The sequence below is a fragment of the Marmota monax genome, unplaced genomic scaffold (genome assembly GCF_021218885.2).
Source record: "Marmota monax isolate L192 unplaced genomic scaffold, Marmota_monax_Labrador192_F-V1.1 WCK01_AAM20220418_F8-fsc00290, whole genome shotgun sequence".
NCBI classification, from domain to species: Eukaryota; Metazoa; Chordata; class Mammalia; order Rodentia; family Sciuridae; genus Marmota; species Marmota monax.
In genome coordinates this window covers 1,134,606-1,155,962 of record NW_026692628.1, presented here as the reverse complement: position 1 = coordinate 1,155,962, position 21,357 = coordinate 1,134,606, and the positions used below count along the sequence as shown (strand labels likewise).

Genomic DNA, 21,357 nt, shown 5'->3' with positions numbered 1-21,357 from the left:
ACTCTAAGGGGAGGGAGATAAAGGAAGCAGAATCTGTTTGGGGCTCATGCATTGAGTTACATTATTGGTTATAGTCACAAGATGAACATATACGTGACAAAAAGTATTGAGCAAGAAAGATGGTAAATTCTGTTTCATATACTCTACAAAAAATCATGGAACAATTTGACAAAGATGTCTATGCTGAAGTTAGAACTCAGAAAGTATGTGTATGTGGTGGGTATTTTAGTAAAGGGATTAAGATGGCATAATTGAGGGAAAGGTAAAGAGAGAAAGAGTTCTGTTGTGATTTGGATATAAAGTGACTCCCAAAGATGCACGTGTTGAGGGATTGGTCTCCACTGCAGCCATGTTCAGGGGTGGGACTTTTGACAAGTGATTATATCATGACGGCTCTGAAATCATCAGTGGATTAATGATGTGATGGCATAGTGGGAAAGTGGTATAATTTTAGGAGATGGGACCTATTTGGAAAGAGTAAGAGCATGCCCTGAAAGGTTATTACTTTTTCCCGGGCCCCTTGGACTCTCTGCTTCCTGGCTACCTTGAGTTGAGCAGCTTCATATTGACACAACCTTTTATCATGATCTTTGCCTCACTCCAGGTCCAAAGCAATGGAGCCAGCCAACCATGGATGGAAACTTCTGAAACGGAACCAAAATAAATCTTTCCTTCTCTAAGCTGTTTTTCTCATATATCCATCACAGTGACAAAAATATGACTAACACAAAGCCAGTGACAGAGCCCTGGGATACATAATATTTTAAGAATTGTGCTGTTAGCTGGGTGCAGTGGCGCACAACTATAATCCGAGCAGCTCAGGAGGTAGAGGCAGGAGGATCAGGAGTTCAAAGCCAGCCTCAGTAATTTAGTGAGGCCCTAAGCAACTCAGTGAAACTCTGTCTCTAATAAAGTACAAAATAGGGCTAGGGATGTGACTCAGTGACTGAGTGCCCCCGAGTTCAATCCCCGGTACCCCACAAAACAAAAACAAAGAATTGTGCTCTACAATGTAATTCATTCAAGTAATAGGATTATCATAAACAAAGGATATTAAGAACATTATGTCAAAAGAGACAGACAGAATAATTTTAATAATACAGAAAATCAATAGTGAGACATTTGTTTCCATTATAAACTTGAGAACCAAAAAACTATTTTTTACAGCTTCCACAATGTAGTGATTTTCCCTCAAACCTAGTCTTAGGAAAAAACTCTATCAGACTCAGAGTAGAATCAAACTATTTTTTAAGCAGGATTAGGCCAATAATATTTCCATCAATTTTTAAATAACTTATACTTTGCTTTCTGTCTCTGTTTATCTCTGTGCCTCAGTCCTTTTCTGTGTCTCTTTCCGTGTGTGTATTGAGTGTGTGTGTGTGTGTAGATAAATTTTTTTAAAAATGCAGTCCTGTTGCTGACCATCAGTTTAACACTACAGGACTGGGTCTAGGTTTTGTTTTGTTTTGTTTTGTTTTTGACAAACTGGTCTAATCCTGCCAGGAGTCTCCCCCTGATTTAAAATATATATATATATATATATATCCTATGTCTATTTATCCATGGCACTGTGATTGGTTCTTATTACTAGATGGTATGTGCTAGTAATTCACGGGAAATACTTTATCTTGACAAAAGAAATCACCTTTTTGTGATAATTCAAACAGAAGAAGTAAACTATTATTGAGCTGATCTAGAAAAACACAGCAGGTTAGAATATGTGGCTAATTTTGTTCTCTGGGTCATGCTTTAGGTCCTTGTTGCCCATGGAACCAAAAAGCAAGGAAAAAAAGATCTAGTTTATGTACTATGTCATATTATTCATTTATAATAACATAAAAACTAAAAGGAAAATATGTAGCTTTGTCTTTGTATGGTATCATCTTTGTCAAGAATTCATTAAATATGAAATTGTATTAATTAGAAATCAAGGAAAACAGCAGAAGACAGCAAATGCAAATCCTCAATGGGATCCCTGCGAGGCAAGTTGGTATTCTGTTGGGTGCGCTTTGCTGAACTGAGTGCAGGGAGGCTCTGTCTTCACCTTCAGGCCATGACTGACACTGATGTATTTTCAGGGCAGAAGGAGGGTCAGATAACTGAAAGCCTCTGCTCTCCTGCAAGCTCTAGGCCACAGTGCCCTTATGTGCTGGACATTTGCATTGACAGCTCTGCCTGGACTAGCTACTGAAGCTCCATAGATACATTTTCATGAAGGTCTGGCTGTAGCATCCAGAGAATCCAGTGGGACTTCTTAAAAGATGCTAGTTTGATTTTAAGTATTTTGTGAACGGGTCTTAAATTTTTAAGTTTGATTTTTAATTGACATAATATTTATACACATTTTGGGAGTAGAGTATAATTATTTGATGTGTAATGATTAGATTATGGTAATTAAATTTCTGCCTCTTCTAACATTATTATTTTTGTGTTAGGAGCCTTTGAACTCTTCTAGTTATTTGGAAAAGATCATAAATTATCTTAGACTATGGCTAACGCTACTGTGCTATAGAACACTAGAACAAATTTCTGCTAACTAACTGCAATTTGTTCCTATTATCCAAACTCTATCCGCCCTCCTCTCCCTTACCCTTCTAGTCTCTAATCACCACTGCTCTACTCTCTTCTTCTATAAGGTCAATATTTTTAATTTCCACAAAACAAGACCCATCCTCCTACGACTTTTTGTTAGATTTCACTTAGTTTTCAAGAAGAATTCATAGGTCTGCTTCAAGCCAAAGAACTCAAAGGTGATGCTGTCTAATCTAGTAACATAGGTATTATGTCTCTTCTAAGAATTTTATCCCATGAAATACTTAGCAAAATGGACAAAGAAATATTAACAGAAATGAACAGGACAATATTTACTTCAAAATAAATTCACACATGTGCACATGTCATGACATTGATTCTATGATATACAGTTAGATAAAAAAGCAAAATGCAAAATGGCAATTAATGTATGATATCATTTTTTAAAAACCTCTTTCTCTAACATACACACACACACACACACACACACAAAAGAACACACAGAAGTCTGGAAGGTTATAGATGAAATTGTGAAATTGATGAAAGAGTGAAAACTGAAGAGAGATGGTACATGCTTTAATTTGTAATATTAATATATATATATATATATATATATATATATATATATATATATATATAGTGATAGGGAGATATACAATGCTTGCCTACATTTTTCTAGTTGTTATATTTATGAGTGTTCATATGAGTACATATTTATTTTGTTACACATATTAATTCTGTATATTAACTAAAAATATAAAAATCAGAATTAATCTAGGACTTAGAATAGCATTGTACTGGGCAAAAATAAACTATTTTAATAAGCAATTTTAGCACTACAACTAACTAGTTATTTGAATCCAAAACTATAGAAGTCTCAGATTTTTCAAATAATTGTGCTATAATAGAATAATAGCAATAATAATGTTAGTTTCTTTTCATTCTGGAACAGCAATTCCAACTGCTTAACCTAAAAATACTTACACAACAAAAATATCATCTAATGTGGGCAATAAGTAGAAACAATGAAAACATTTGCATTAATCTTGTTCCTTAAATTGCAACAATCAGAAAAATTTTCAATAAGCATGCTATATTTTTTGATATACTTTTCAAAGGAAATACGTGTTATGGTCACTCACTACACTGTTACTATCCTGAATACTAATAAAGCAGGCACTGTAGTCCAGCAAACCCTCAAAGTGATATTTACACATAAGTGCCCCTGAAACCTTTTATTTTTTTCCCTCACTCCTTTTCTTCATTTTCTTTTTACTCACTAAAGGCAATGAATGCATAAGCTCTGGGAAGAAAAGTTAGGAGGGATTTGTCTATTGTAAGCTTATCTCCTTCTCAGTAAGTCAAACATACATTTTGATAACACAGTGCTAAAAGAGTTCTTTTTAAAGAGAAAAGTAAGCTAATTTCCATTCCTGATGCCTGACTTGACAAGACTATTAAATAATTCCATTCATTGCATATATTTGCTTGCCTTATATGGCTGAAAGGATGTTGAGCTTCTTTTCTTTTTTAAAAATGTATACTGCTACATAATGGACTGCACCATGCAATGCACTCACACAGATAATGAGGGGATGGAACCCCTTTTGCCAAGCGCTTCTGACACAGGAATAGACTAATGCAAAATGCAAAGAATAAAGTCCATGCCGCGTAGCATATTAAAACTCATACCATATACATTTTGTTTCACGGTGCAGCTTTATCTCGGTGGCATACACTCTGCCAAAACATCCATTATCCATAGACCAGGTCCAGAATTAAACTCCTTTTGAGAATTTGAAGGAAGTCCTAAAGACGGGGCCAAGACAAAAATGTTTAGACATGTCAAATGTTCATTTCCAAGAGAGAGAGAGAGATCTATCCAACAGACAGCAAAAGGAGTCTGCAATACTCACGAGTATACCTGGGATTCTCCCTTCATTCCAGAGGTCATAGAACTGTCTGGTAGAAAACATATACTTCTTTTGACATGTATCATAATGCTAAATTCTTTATTATTAAGAGATGGGTTTGTTTTTATTTTCCTTCTCTAGCTATTATTCCCTAGCTTTAGAAACTATACAAACTAAGGCATAAAATGAAAAGACTGTGTGTTCTGCCTAAGAAACAGGTTCTATTTTCTTGATGCCACAAGTAAACAAAATGAGCATAGGCCAGTTTCAAGTAAATGAAGATAAGAAACTATCACAGAATGTAATCTACTATTATTAGAGAAAGGTTTCAACCTAACTGGAAATAACACAATTCATTTACGTTTAGTCCTCGGGGACAAAAATGGGCCCATTTGCAACCATGCAAAGCAGTAGTGTATATGCTGCTGGGAAAAGGCACACAGATGCCAAATGGGTGCATTAACCCCCCTTGGCATAGTTAATGTAGACATGCCCTTAGGGATCCTTATAAGACCCATCTGTTCAGTCAAGCATTTGCTTAATTGTATCAAAAGCCTGGCAAATGCAGTGTTGGTTAATAGATAATAGATATGTAAATGCTGTTTTTTGTTCTTGTACATATGCCCAGGGGCTTTACAATAAACACATCACATTTTTAAAAATTAATTTTCTATCGGGGATAAAATGATAGTCTTGCTGGCAGCTTCAGTCTCACTCATGATTGCAACTATTATAGTATTTAGTATTTGATAACATACTACCATATTTTAGGGATTTGGCTATCACTCCATTATCTGATAATCTGTATTAATATACTTGTTATATGGTCCATAAAGAGGAATACTATATTTGTGAGTACACTCCTGACCCATTATTACACACATCCCCAAATATATACTAAGCAGCATGATTCAATGAAAAAAAATCACAGCCTCTAGAATTTGTTTGACTCGAGCACCCATCCTAGGAAACACTAGAAGGTATGGGACCTTTGAAAATTTATTTGACCTTTTTGGGTCTCAATCCTCTATTATGAAACTGGAGGATAATGAAGTTGGTTCCATTGGGTTGTGAAGAATTTGAAATATGAAAATACCAAGTACATAATAGACCTTCAATAAATATCTATTCCCTTTCCCCTTCACATACTCTGTGGCTTTGTAATACCTTAGATTACATGTACAGAGAAATTAGAGGAGCTCTTGCATTAAACTATTGGTGACACCCTAACTGACAAGTGTTGAGAATTAAGTTCTTAATATCCTCTTTCCCCTCTATGATGCAAACCTATTATCAATGACACATTTGACAAGTCTGAAGGAAATGGCTGCCAAAATGTTTTAAAGGATATGAGATTGACAGTTCAGAAACAGAGTAGTCCCCTCTAGGTTTTATGACAGCAAATCCTTACAGCTTCTTTTCAATCTTTAAAATATCCTTTAAGAATCTCTTTCACCTGTACTTTGGACACTGATAGAAAATCTTAATCCTATATAAAGCATAAAACATTAAAGTAGGCTTGACGCTCTATCTAGGTCTTGTAAAATAATGAATCAATTTTGGTACTGACAGCCCATCTGCTAGAAATAATTTTTGTCACTTTTTATTTCCTTCACACTGACCACATCACTTCTATTCTTCCTAGATACAGAGTTAAGTCATTGTTTAGAAAGAGCAAAATTTCCTAGAGAAAAACATCCTACTTGTAGAGAAAAAAAGTCCCCATATCTTCCCTTTTAAAGTTCAATATTATTTAATTATATAGGCTGTATTGAAATGGCACAGCATACATTCAGCATTAGAGTACATACTCTGAGCACATAAGCAGTGACTTACCATGTGGTAGGAGGAATCTAGACTTGCCCAGTGCCACATATATAGGAGCTGGTTCCAGAGACAGCCTTCAACTAAAATTGGACAGCTACGATTGTGGTTTGGATGTGAAGTGACCCCAAAACCTCATATGTAAGACATTGCAAGAAAGTTCAGAGGAGAAATTATTGGGTTGTGAGAGTGTTAATGGAATCAATGACTTAATCCCTTGATATGGATTACCTGAGAGGTAACAGAAGTGGTAAGGTGTGGCTGGAGGAGGTAGAAATTAGGGCATGGCTTTGGTGTATATATTTGTATCTGGCAATTAAAGATTTCTCTCTCTCTGCTTTCTGATCATGATGTGAGCTGCTTTCCCTCTGTCACATTCTCCCGCCATGATGTTTAGCCTGGCCTCAAGCCCCAAGAAATGGAGCCAGCCTTCTATGAACTAAAATCTCTGAAACTGTGAGCCTTAAATAAACTTTTCTTCCTGTAAAGTTGTTCTGGACAAGTCCTTTAGTCACAGCAGCAAAAAAAAATTTGACTAAAACAGCTACATGTCACTCTAGACCTGATTCATAAACAATGGTTGTGTTTGGGAAGGTAAGCCAGTAACTGTGATATATAAATTGCAAATAGCATGTCTTAGTGAAATACAATAACTAAAATTTTAACAGTTTAATACTGGAAGTAATACACACACACACACACACACAAACACACACACTTCTGCAGCATGATAGAGCATTGCTAAATCAAGAATGTCATCATCACAGCTGTGGTTAGAGATGACATGAAACAGGATAACTGTCTGTCTCCAACAGAAACCATCAGTTTTAATGCAATGGCAATGATAATACCATAATTGGCATCACTGTGCAGGGAGGATTTCCAAGATGGCAGTCTGACAGTAAAGTATGATTCCAAGTTTGCATATGGCCAGCAAACTTGTTATGCAGTAGCGTCTTATAGAACAAGGTCACCTTGACTCCAGTAAGACAACTTCGCCTAAATCAGAAATCTAGTAACAAAACAGAAGGCCAGTTTCTGGGTATTCTCACATCAGTGATAAGGACAGTGTTGGAAACGAAGAGAGAAAATATGAGTATACACTTCAGGTTAAAAAATGCTTCTTCCAGATTTGGACATATCATCACTTGGACATACTTCACAAGTAGCATTATCACTTATACCAGGAACAGGCCTTCTGGTAGTGATTGGGAATCTCCTACTCTTAAGATGGGTTCATGCTGCAATGCTGAGGAAAAAAGACTGGCATTGACATTGTGAATGGTTAGGGAAACAAGGTCATTCCAGGAAGACTCACCCTAAGAAAAAAAGAAGGGTGTCCTTCTAGTTCTAAAATGGAGTTTTGGGGTTAGATTAATTTTACTGTTCTAAAAGTTTATATGATCTGGTTTAAATCATTCTTCCGGTTACAAATAATTGTGAAGATTAACTTTCATTAGTTGTCTAGTACTGAATAGCAAACCCCACAAAAGTGTAGTGCTGGATATTTAGGTAGCTAGCCTACTAGTACCGCATAAGATTACTTCCATTACCTGGACTTGTATCAAATAGCTGACTGGGACTGGAGGGTATAAATGATCTTTCCATACTTGGGGATCACATGAGCAAGGTGTTTTGACATTTCTCTCCTTTATGAAAGTGTTTAGTTGACACCACCTTACATCTTTCAGAAGTGTTTTTAAAAAGAACTAAGAAACATACCTTGGTCTCATATCATTTTGATTAGATTATACCAGCTAAGGAGAATGGGGATAAGAAATGATTATAGTTTCTACATCCCCCTAAATATTGGTACCCATTATTTTACCCAAAATATTTGAAAACTTTACTCTCTCTTTAAATCATTTCTTTCTTTCCATATCTTATCAGATAGATACTTTAAAAAGGCAATTGGTGTTTTCAACCTTCTCTCTGAAAGTCTACTTCAACAGAGCCAACAGTGTCTACTAGCTTCACAAATAACAATAGGCAACATTTTGGCCAATTTTCCTGCCAGTTCACAACACAGACTGCTGTTCTACAGGCTCAGATGTTTTTCTCAGGGCCTTTCTAGATTCCAGCAGCAGTAGCCTGGCTATCTTTCTAGATTCTTCCCATCACCAAGTCATCAATTTACAAAATTTACTATTATTAAATTACTAAAAATTACTATTTTTACAAAAATTACTATTATTAAAAATAGTACCTACTTGTACCCATTTCTACATGTTGCATTTGAAAAACCCCTAGAACAGTAATTTGAACAGGGATTGTGCATTGTTTTTCAAGATTCGATTATTTCCTCTATTGGTTTAGTTTGGAGCTACTCATGTTTCTATAGTCAGGAAAGTCTTGACATGGGCTAAAGGCTATACAGTGGCCTCAGTGATATACATCCTGGCCCCTGCTGGAAGGCTGTGCTAGCTGGGCCTTGTTCTCATTGCCTTTTATCCCAGGTACCATCACAGCGAAAATTGAAATGTTTGCTTGTGTGTTGACTGTGAGTTTTCAGGAAAACTATCTGGTAGTAGATCTGGAGCCATTATTTGTCCAAAGAGTCAGCAGTCAGAAAAAAATAATAGAAAATAAAAAGAAGACAAATATTAGCAAATCCTGATATTAGAGAGGACAATCTGTGACCTGCCATGCTATACTACCTCACTATTCCTCCTTGAACTTCAGACAGTAATAGGTATTTCTTCTCTTTGTTTCCCAAGTTACATGCAGATTTCCACTTGGCCATGTCCAGCCTGAAATCATTCTGAGAAATGTGCATTCCAATATAATCAGATTGCAAAAATTTTTCTCTCCTTTAATTGTACTTTGTTTTTCTAAGTCTCTCTTCCTTCAATTATAAATGAAAACAAAACAACACAAACAAACCTGGAAATAGATGAAATTCCTAAGCAGGAGAGGATTTGATGAAGTTGAGCAGAATTTAGGGAATCATCAAGGGCTATGAAGAATCCATAAAATAACAAGTGATACACTATTTTCCTTCCTGGATTTAAAGGAGCAAAAAGAGGTGATGATATAATGAAGACTAAAAATAGCTCAGGACTGCAGAAGACGTGCCACCCAACTGGTGTTTTAAACATAAAATGCAGCAGCATTTCCTGAGCTGCAGATGGGCAAAGAATAAGCAGAGAAGACATCTTGCTACCCAATCTGCTGCTCCATTGTCTGAACTCAAGCAGAAGCTAGTATTCAAGAGCTCAGATGATGCAGTCCCTATAGTTTAGATACTTGCTTGGGAAGAGCAAAGAGATAGAAGGGCAGGGAATCGAGGTGCCAAAAAAAAAGGAAAAACAAACAAACAAACAAACTGGGTGCAAAGCATCCTGTATTATACTAAATAGTATAAATAGTCTAAGTACTATTTTGCTGATCTGTGTCAGGCTTAGGTACTTGTTCTTAATGTCTACCTGGAGGTTGGAGGTAAAGGAATGAAAGCCTTCATCTGAAATATTGAGACAAGTGCATAAAACCCAGGTGATATGAAGTTTCAGATAAATGGAAAACCAAGGAACAATTATATTTATCTTCTGGGAAGGGAGGGCACAGGAATACCCTCTCTTTTCTTAGCCTGGGCTATAAGTAGAGGGAAAAGAATAAGGAGATGTTTCCCTGAGAATTTATAAAGAGAAACTTTCGTTCAAGAAGTAGTGACTAGAATCAATTAAATGTCCTATGAAATCCTGAGGAAAATATATTCTAAATTCATCTTAGGTTGATATTGCCCTCTAGGAGCCTAGCAGAAGCAAATTCATATTCTTGCTGAATGAACTCACCTTAGACTCTGTACTAAATATATTCCAAAAAAAAAAATGATGGTCTAAGAATCATGAATTCATAACCTCACATTAATTTTAAATAGTAGGAAATAAGTTTTATGATCAGGATTTCACAGAGGATAGCAGTAGTACCAGATATGGGTTTAGAACTAATTATTACACCTATTGAATTTGAAACTAACAAAAAAAACTGAAGTGCTGCAAATAAAACAACAACAACAAAAAAAAACTTCTATCAGGTTGATTCCAAAAAAATAATTACATAAATAAAAATTATAATTAACACTTATAAATTAAAATAACTGTTGAATCAGAAAACTTGGACATAACTTAGAATAGCGTTGTCAAGCTAGAAGACAGATACAGCCAAGAAATAAGGGTTATTGTACAAGAAGTCATTGAAGTTCAAGTCTATAGAGAGAAAAACATGTAAGCTAATCAGAGTTCTGAAGGAGAGAGCTAAGGGTATAGGAAACAGTCAATAACAGAAGATAACAAAGGCTAGAAGTTTTCTAGACAAGATTAATAATGTCATTCATATATTCAGGAGGCTCAATAAGCCCTAAAAGTCTACAACAAGATACAATAGTGAGATGGCCCAAAACCAAAGGAAGAATTCAAATGCAGCAATACAAAAGAGATTAATGCTAAAACAAATAAAGGAATGACAAATACATTGTCAAGTGACTTTTGGAAACAGAATAATAAGATAATATCTTCAATGAGCAAAGAGAATGCATTATTACCTAAAACTCTACACCGCTAAGAAATGTCCTTCAAAAATAAGAGCAAAATTAAGTATATTCAGAAGAATAAAATCTGAGAGACCTTACTACCAATAGCCTTATAAAGGGTATATTTCATGAAGAAGGAAAATGATACCAGGTGAAATGTCTTCGTGCAAGAAGGAATTAATCAAGAAAGAAAATGTTAAATATGAAGGTTTATAACACTGAATGAATGTGAAGATAATGTCTAATTAGGGACATACAGACAAATTATAGCAAAATTCTGAAAAATAACATCACAGCATGAAAAAGAGCTGGTGAATAAAATTATTCATGAAGGTATTAAAATACTGACTAAATCTATATATTATTAAGTAAAATATCTATATGTAAATCATTTCAGTAATATTTAAAATACAAAAAACCATGAGTATATTTTTATACAAATTAGAGAGAAAATATAATTTAAAAAATCAATTAATCCAAACCAAGAGAAGGAAAAAAAAAGAAAGAAAGAAAAATGACCAGAGAAGGGGTGGGGGGAGTAAAGTAACTAGTACCAAATGATCTAATGGAAATAGCTTCAAATTCTTCAATTACTACAGATGGTACAAATAGATCTGATTTTTCAGTTAAAACAGTGAGCAACAATCCCCAAATATATTAGATATAATTCATTTATAAAAGCAACCTCTAAAATATGTTAGTTACAGTGATAGATCAAGCAGAAAAAAAGAATCAGTAATTATATAGTAATTTAAACATAAAATTCTGCAAACAAGATTGGAATATGTATTACTGTTGTAATTAGAACAGAATTAAATTTTTAAAAATGAAAGCCAAACTATTTAAATTATGAAATGACTACACAGACCATTTGGGCTATGGTGGACTTTTTTTTCAAATGTGTCTATATTTGCCAAATTTTTGTACAGATGTGTTTGTAATTTGAAAAAAAAAATGAAATAAATGTATCTAATTTGGGGACTAACCAAAAGAGTTGTTCAAGAAATACTAGTTTCCTTTCTTCTGCTTATTGGAATTTAATTACCAGTGAGGATATAATATTCTGGGTACTCAAAATAACTCATTTCTTAATATTTGAAAATAAAATAAAGGAAAAAAGTAAAGGGGTGGTAAACCACTCAGGAATATACTATTATTATTAGAAATATAATCAGTTCCCAGTAACAAAGTAAGTGGTTGACCAGAGTATGTAACATAAGGGGAAATCCTGTACCTGCCACACAGGGTCACTGTAACTGTAAGATGGCATCTTCCTCTTACAGTGAAAGAAATATTATAAAATAAAACAGGATTACATAGTCATCACCAATGTAGTATGACTGTGACTTACATAACAATCAAATATACCTTAAAAAGCATTGTTAACTCTAAATTTTTCTTCATAGTGTAGAGATGGCCCTCCCTTTCCCATCCCAAGGTGACATCTATTTCTAATCATAGCTCTTTTTCTTCTTTCCTTTCTCATTGATAAACCAACAGCTACTGACAAAGGCCTAAGAGGTTTGTGGGACTATTTAGGAGAAACAGAAGTAAAGTTTTGACAAAGCTTATTAAAATATCTCTACCATGCACAAGTCCACAAATTCTAATTAGTGAAGCTCAAACTAAAATTACAGGGTGCAATTACTATAACTCCAAAGTTATACTTCTATATCTAGACCCATGCTTTCCACTCCAGGGAAATCATGAAGTCATGATTTAAATTCCACTTCAATTTTCTCATTTGTTTACTGAGAGTAATAGCACCTGAATATTATTTCCCAAGAAGCATGTGACAAACTGATAATGCATAGCCAAAAAAGAAAAAAAAGAAAGGCTTTACATTAATAAGCTTAAGCTATTGAGAGTGATAGAAATATGAATAATTTAATCTACAAAACTTTCTGTGTACTCTCAAAGAATGTGAATGCAAAGAGTTTGAAAGTTCTCATAGTTGCTTTCTTCCATTTGTTATCCCTTCTTTAGTGGCCAAAGGAAATATCTTTTGCTGATTGAACAAGGATACATAGGACATGATTCTCATCAAACTTTTTGCTTTAGTATTTTTTAGAAAAGAAATCACAGACCCAGCAGCAATACCAGTTATGTGATCCTCTATTAAATTAAGTTCTGGAGCAGCACAGAGGAATTTAGCAGGGCTTGTCAGACATCCAATTTCATCAGAGCTTGGGTTCTTGACAATAGAGATGTTAAAGATTCATGATTGGGGAAATATCAACCTCATTCATCATGAGAATGTAGCCTGGGATCTAGCAGCAGTATGACTTGACCAATCATTGACCTCTGGGCCTTTACTATGTATTATCATTTATTTGCAATGAAAGCATAAGCCCCTCTGCCTCAGATCCGTTTCTCTAGAAGAAGATATTTATATGAGGATTCTTGAGCAAATGATTTATGGAAAGGTTTCCCTCAGTGGAATCTAGGAGAGAAGTAGGGAACAGGCTTCAACTGAGGGAGAAGCCAGGAAAAGAAGGGGGGTGAGGTGAGGTCTAAGCTTAGCCTGACCTAATCTGGCACTTGAGAATGAATGACAACTTGGGATAACAGGGCTGACCTGTTAGAGGTCCCTATTAGCACTGGCTATGAGCTGCTCCCAAGGGAGGCCTTTACCTCTCCAGCATTTCTGTGTGAGTTATTCTGTCTAGTTAAAGATGATTCTCAGGAGAAGGAGAAGGCTGGAAAAGGTTCCTATCTAATATTCAAGCAGCAGAAGACTAGAGGCCTTGGCCTAGTGAAAGAGATCTGGGTGGGGGAAAGAGAGGGAGGCAGGAGGGTCTGACATACCCTTTCAGTGCCTGACAATGGAGCCACAAAATATAGTGTATTGGGGTTACCCCATTGTTCCAACTGCTTTAGAACCCTAATATGACATGGGACATACTTTTGTGGTCCATTTATCTCCACCTTTAGGTTGGAGGTGTGTGTGTGTGTGTGTGTGTATTTTACCTTATACACTAGTCAGTCAATCTGATTTAAGTAGATTGGGGACAAAATCATTTTCATCAGTTTTCCTAAAATAACAATACTTATAAAGCAATCCCAGGTGGTGGTTCTACTTATTATTTTTTATTGACATTATTTCTTTAAATATAGATTGGTTTATGGGGTTTACAGTGCTGCTTCTTCTTGGTTCCCATGTAACTGAACCATGAAATGGGAACACCATTTCACATCATAGAAACATAATACAATTTGAGGCAGACCATACATGACCCTTTCTCAAGTACACTTTGATTCCTAGTCACTAGCTTTATTTCTAGCATTCCATGATGCTTGCCAAGTGAATGCCCTACATATTTCAATAACACAGAGACAATGTCCAGACAGAATACATTCTGTTTACTAAATAGACTTTACTGGAGAAAATCCACACAAACTGAAAAAGCAACAAGTGTGTTTGTCCCAGCCTATTGCTCAATACAGCCCATAGAATTTGTATCAGGAAGACAGGATGCAGGTTCCAGGAGAGAAACACAGCCTTTGAGTAGTAGAGATTTTGAGTCCTATGTTTGGAGAACAAGTTCTTCATGTAGCTTGATTAGCAGATTGATGATATTCAGGCCTGAAGACTGCAGCTATCCAACATAGCAGAAACATGTTATCTGATCTACTTCTACCACATCAGCTTTCATAGTTGGAGGCAAAATAGCTGGAGTATAGTCTATAGGTTACAGCTCTTATGATACAGACGAAAGGTGACCTGACTCATCGCTTCGTTTTACTACCAGTTACTGTATTTTGCTCCAGCTAATTTTCACTGAATATTAGAGGAGGTCTAGCGTTACGGAAAATCTGACCTGAGCAAATTAAGATTTTCATATTGTAAAATTAATATTATTTTTAAATGATCTCTTTCTACCTAAGAAGAAGAAACTCAGAATTATAAAATATAGCTGAAAAGAATTTAGCAATCATTTAGTCCAATAACCAGATAACATTAAGATAGAATTTTCAGTAGAGCTGAAAATATAAAGTTCATCATATTCTAAAGGACTGTGTGTCAGTTCAGGTTTTCTGAGAAGCAGATGCCACATGGGATTAGAGGTAGAAGAACTTTTAGGGGAAAAAAGCTTGTCAAGGACAAGGGGAAGAAGTAAGAATAGGCAAGGCAGATGTTGAAACCATTGTGCAATTCTGATGCTTGTGACAGAGAAGAGGTAAAGAAAAATTAGACAGGAAGAACTTTATTCTATAATTCACTTCCAAGTAATTTTCAGCCAGGATGCTGGGACTATTCTTATAGAATTAGCAAATAAAAATGTAGGATGCCCAGTTAAATTTGAATTTCAAATCAACAGATAATGTTTAGTGTAAATTTCTCCAAATATTGTATGCATATTTTCACAAAAAAATACTAATTGCTAATCTGAAATTCAAATGTAATTGGGTTCCCTGCATTTTATCTGGCAACCCTAATTACAGGAATTCCCTGTCAGGTAAGAATGAACTAGCACTAGTACACACCCTTGCCTGGGAATGAGTAAGTGGAGCCTTGATGTAAACATTGTAATAAAAAAGGCAGCAGATGGGGCTGTCAGTCAACTATTCTCCTCACAGTAGGTGATCTTGAAGATTTGAGCAGCATAATTGCATGACTGCCACAAACTTGCTAGACAGCACATGCAAAAATTTGCAGCACTTAGTATGCATATCCTAAGGTTTGGAGACACCTAGTGGTCTAGTGCTTCATTCTTGCCAGAAAAACAAAGAGCTCGTCTGAGCTGGCCAGCAGGTAATGGATGGATGGAAAAGGAAGGAAGTGACTACTTTGAAACAACTGCCCATTCCGTTTTTATCCTGGCAAAGAATGTGTAGGCATTTTCTGTGAACCAAGGGTAGGCCAGAAAATGACATTTGCCAGTGTAGGGTGATATTTCCATCATCTTTGAATCTGCCCATCAAAGATGACTGCCTGATGCAATGACTGAACCTGGAGTAGAGACTAGTGATATTGTCGTATAAATAGGACAAAACCAAACCAGAGATGCATTACTTAAATCAGCAGGCACATGTGACAGGTCCTAATTAAGAGGTTATCTCCAAGAGCAAAATCTATGAGTCACATCTGATGTGGCAACAAATGGCACCCAGATCTCAATGGTTTATAATAAGAAAACATATTTCTTGTTCTTACATAATGACTGGACTCTAAGACCTCAAAGGTTTTTTCTTTTTCATTTTTTTTTTTTGTGGTGCCAGTTACTGAACCCAGGGACACTGAAACACTAGGCCACATCACAGCTTGCTTATTTATTTATTAATTTATTGATTAATTTATTTATTTAAGATAGGGTCTTGCTAAGTTGCTGAGGCTGGCTTTGAATTTAGGACATAGGATCCTCCTGCCTCAGCCCCTCAATCTGCTGGAGTTACAGATTTGCACCACTGCACCAAGATACAAAAGGTTTTTCATCTGTGTGTCTTATCATTCCAGAATCCAGACTGGAAAAAAAGAAATACTAAGAATACACTGTTCTCATGGCAGAAAGCAGAATCTTGGAGGGTGAGATGAAACACACATACCTTATAGAGCTTCAACTCAGGGCTGCCACATCTGCTCCAACTGATGTTCAAAGCAATCTGTGTGTCCCAAACCAAAGTCATTGGGATGAATTGTCTCTTGGAAGCCACAAAGAAGTCCCATAGCAAAAGGTCACTAATATTAATGAATAGTTGTATACCAATAAAGAGACACCTATTTTGGATTTTAAGGGGTTGAAATGTGTCCCCCATCTTGAAAACAATATGATGGAGTCCTAATCCTATTCCCAGTACCTCGGAATGGGATTTTATTTAGAAACACTGTCTCTACAGATACAAGCAAAGTAAAATGAATGCATAAGTGCTATAATCCAATATGACTAGTATCCTTAAAAAAGAGAAATTTTGGATACAGCAACACATGCCAAGTGAATGCCAGATGAAGATGAAGATATTCACAGGCAGAGGTTAAGGTGATATGTCTACAAGCCAAGAAATAAAAATGCCAATGTCTGCCATAAGCTACCAGAACCTTGAAGAAAAGCCTGAACCAAATCCTCCTTCTCAGGGCTGAGAAGGAACCAACTTGGTCTCAGATGTCCAGCCTCCAGAGCCATGAGAGAACACATTTCTGTTGAGCCCATCCATTTTGTAATACTGTGTTACAACCATCTAGCAAACTAGACAAGAATAGTAATCTAATATATCACTAATCACCAGGAGAAAATATTAGCTTCAAAACTCTGCCAACTGCAGAAAGTATCCAAGCCTGATCATCTTTTCAGCCCACCACAAAAAGGAATGATCATGCTCCTCTCCTCTTATTCTTCTTGACACTCCAGCCCTTGAGAGAACAGTAACAATAACACTCCTGATCAGTCTGGGAGAAGCCTCCCATGTACATCAGATTCAGAGTTTTGGTTACTCCACAAAATGCACAATGTTGTTACTAAATTAAGTTTGTTCTGTGGCTTATAGTGACCAGAAGACTTTGTAATGTGACTACATTATAAAACCTAATAGTCTGAGATGTCCTGGGTAATATTGAAGAGTTTTATTCAGGGGGAAGGAAAAAATTATGCCTTCTAGCAGTTTTAAGGAAACAATGAGAAACCAAAAGTAAAGTAGCTATAGTTATATTCAAGAGTTGTGCTTGTTTGAAGAAACACACACTTATTTTACAAATTAAGAAACTTTGACTCAGAAGAATGTAAATGAATTGCTTAAGGTCAAACAGCTAATTAGTGGCAGAGCTGGGACTAGATCCAGATTCTTCACATTCTCTGTTTAATTTCCACTAAACTCTGCTGACTTATCTTGTACACTTTAGAATTATTTTTAGAATATCAGAAGTGCCTTCCTTTTATGTAGCCACATTAGAAGAGAGTTTTGCTGTTTCTTAAAATGTAAAATATAGAATAACCCCATGACCTAGCACTTCCACTCCTCATTAAATATCCAACAGAAATAAAAATATGTCTTCACGAAAATGTGAATACAACTCTTCATGGAAGCAGTATTTTATAACAGTCAAAAGTCTGGAACCATCCAATGTCCACGAACAGATGAACACAAAATATAGTCACCACGTAATAGAATATTATTCAATAATAAAAAGGAATGAAATTTTACTGCATGCCACAATGTGGATACTTCTTAAAAATCTTATGCTAAATGAAAACGCAGGTCATTACAGATCACACATTCTATGATTCCATTTATATGAAATATCCAGAAGTACAGACAGAAGATTTCATGAACAGGAAAAATGTGAGTAAAAAGGGTGACTTTTAACAGGAATGAGATTTCTTGTTCAGAATGATTATAACATTCTAAACTTACTGATGATTGTACAACTCTGCATATACTGAAAATCACTGAAATGTGCAATTTAAATGGAAAGACTTTATAGGATAATGAAACATATCTTAGTATGGATATGCATTTTTATAAAAATTATAATCATTCCATATTTTAACATATATTTTTCATGAAAGAAACAGAAATATTGGAATCTTTTACAAATTTTAATCTTCCCACAGTTCATTCTCTCTTGGTCTGTAACTTGGACAAAACCTTAAAACAGACTCAGCTGAACGTGTATTATTTGGTTCAATAAAGATTTGACTCACTACAAACACAGGAAGGGCAGCCTATCAGTTTATATAGAAGAAATTACACTGAGCTTTTCACACTAAAGCCAGTATTTTCACCACTCCAACAAATGTTAGTGAACCTGAATTTATATCTTGCCCTCTTTACCAGCTCAGCAACTCATATATTCACGTCTCATAACTTAGCCCTTAAAAGCCTTACTCTCAGCAGACATCATTGATGAGTTAAGGCTTAAGATGTGATATTTTAACATTTGAAGAAATAATGACCTTTAGATACCCAAAAGAATGTGAAATGGTAATTCTTTCTCCTTCTTTTCTTCAAAAAACTGTCACAGTCACGGGAGGATAGTACATAATCTTAAGAAGTATACTTTCAAAATATCATATCTGTTTATTCACCAAGTTATGAAGATTAACACTTTCTATAATTTGATATATATCTGTAGATAGTAAAATATTATGAACATAAATCACGGCAGAAATGTTTTGAAAATTAACACCATGAAATTCAATCATCTATGATATCTTAAATCCACAATGAGATCCTTACAACTTTTTCTCCTCAAGGAGAAGGTCATCCAGGAGAAGCTTCTAAAGGACTTTGTAGGAAATCTTAGTGACAAAGGTACATAAAATATACAGAAGGTAGTTGGCAAAGTGTACTGGAAAGGTATTCTAAAATCAATACAGATAATGTAAATAATTTTACTGACTAAAAATACCTCATATGTTTATTATGAAGATATTTTTAGATTCTGTTTGACCTTGATGTGTTTTTATCAACATTGATTGCTATTACCAGGGCAAAATTCTTCTTTCCCTTGGTTCTGTAACCTTACACTATGTCTTTTCTAGGAGTATATTTTTCTCTGCGTTTCCTTTCACTTGTTCTTCCATTTTCTCTCTCTGTTTCCTAATGGTGTTCTAACAAATTGCGGTAAGAATCAGTCCTTAAAATAGCACAGATATACTCTCTTACAGTTCTGGTAGCCAAAAGCTCATAATCAGTTACTGTCCCCAGCCAGCATAGGCAGCCAAACTAGGGTCGCTCTAGTGAATTTCCTAAGGTACCAAATAAAACACAGACACACAATTTACCTTTAATTCAAGCCTCGGATGGCTCCTCTGCCCTTGGCCTCAAGCTTCCCAAATGGGAGAGTGAGGAATGTCACAGGAGAGGCTGAAGAGAGGGTGGGGGAGAGGGAGTGAGAGGGAGTAAGAGTGCTAACACGTTTGGGATTGGTCTTTTATTGGGGGCACTCTGATTCTTTAGAAATTTCCATTCAATAAAGGTCAAGAGGGGTGGGGTTACAAGGACAGGTAAGGTAACTCGACCCCTGGGGCTATAGGAAGGCATGTCTATGCATGAAGACACTTTTGGGACATTTTTACGACTTCCAAGATGAGGCCACCATCTAGGGCCACTTGATATGGCCAGATCACAGGAAGTGACTGACACAGCCTCACCAATCAGGGAAGGAAAATGCTGGTCACATGGCATGTTGGCCTCCCACAAGACTAGACTGGGTCCTTCTGGAGGCTCTGAGAATCTGGAGGCCTCCCACATCCTTTGGCTCCTAGACTGCTTTCTCCATCTTCAGGCCACTGATGGAGCATTTTTAAATCTCTCAGTGTCCTGCTTATTTTTACATCACTTTGTCTGTGACTGACTCTTCCCATGTCTTATGTTCCTCTAATAAGGGTGCTTGTGATTGCAATAAACCTACCTAGATCATTCAGGAAACTCTCTTCATCTCAAGATCCTTAACTTAACCATGATGCAAAGTCCTTTTCTATACTAGGCATATATTCACATATTTCAATAATTAAATCTGGGTAAAAATGGGGGTATTTACTCAGCTTACCACACTTTCATTTCCTATATATCCTATTATCTAACTTGCAACTAGAGACACTTTTTTTACATGTTGCTATAAGTTATAAATTTAGTTTCTTAGTCTGGTCCAAATACACTGGATAAATATAAAAATAAATTATTAAATAATTATGGTGACAGCAGTCATCCTGTGATCCTCATATTAAAAACTTGCATCTAGTATACTTCCATTAAGTTGACTGGATCACCGGATTGGGGTAGAAAAATAATAGAGAGAAGCCACATTGAACAAGAATATATTATAGTATGCTTCATTCAGTGCTTTCTGTGAAAAGATGTTAAATCATAATATATGTACTATCAGGATCTACAAAATGGCCCTATAACTTATATCAATGGATTTATTATATGGTAGATAATTGTAACTGGATTTTCTATCAAAAAATTAAAATTCCTTTTAGCATACCATTTGTTTTAGCATACCATTTGTTTTCTTTTTTTGTGGTGCTGAGGATCCAACCTAGGGTCTCATTCATGCTAGGTAAGTACTCTAAACTAAGCTATACCACTTACCCAGAATTCTGTTTTCTATGTTTTGTTCTTTTTTGAATTTTAAATGTCAATATTTTAGTATTTGGGCATTGATCACTGGTTTCCACTGTGTGTGTACGTGTGGGCCAATAAAAGACTTTAGAGGATTGCTTTCCCTTTCTGTATTCTAGAACAATAGAAAAGCATAAGCACTTTATATTTTTAAAGTTTTTTGCAGAATTTCCTTGTGAAATCTAACCATTGCTTTTTGGTACTGGGGATTGAATCCAGAGACTCTCTAATACTGAGTGACTATCCCAACCTTTTTCTTTTGAGACAGAGTCTTGCTAACTTGTTGAGACTGGCCTGAAACTTTAGAACCTCCTGCTTCAGCCTGCTGAGTTTCTGGGATTACAGGAGTGTGCCACCTGGCTCAACCATGACTTGTTAAACATAGTTCTTTAATAAAGTTTACTCTGTGGTAAACTAGTCTACTTAGTCATCTTTACTGTGGTCCAATAAATTATGTTTTTATACATAACCTCTAGAGAAGAGTTTGTTTCATTTATG

At 35.7% G+C, this 21,357-nt stretch overlaps 1 long non-coding RNA gene across 2 annotated transcripts in view; it reads right to left on the bottom strand.

Annotated features, from left to right (window-relative positions):
* LOC131424234 (uncharacterized) overlaps nt 1–19,617 on the bottom strand; it is a 243,710-nt gene extending 224,093 nt beyond the window's left edge. For both annotated transcript variants that reach the window (XR_009226934.1, XR_009226933.1), the window contains exons 1-2: nt 19,518–19,617; nt 4,225–4,341 (exon numbers count right to left, since the gene is read on the bottom strand). This is a non-coding gene — a long non-coding RNA (uncharacterized LOC131424234). The remainder of the gene's footprint in view (nt 1–4,224; nt 4,342–19,517) is intronic.
* Nucleotides 19,618–21,357: the final 1,740 nt, after the last annotated feature.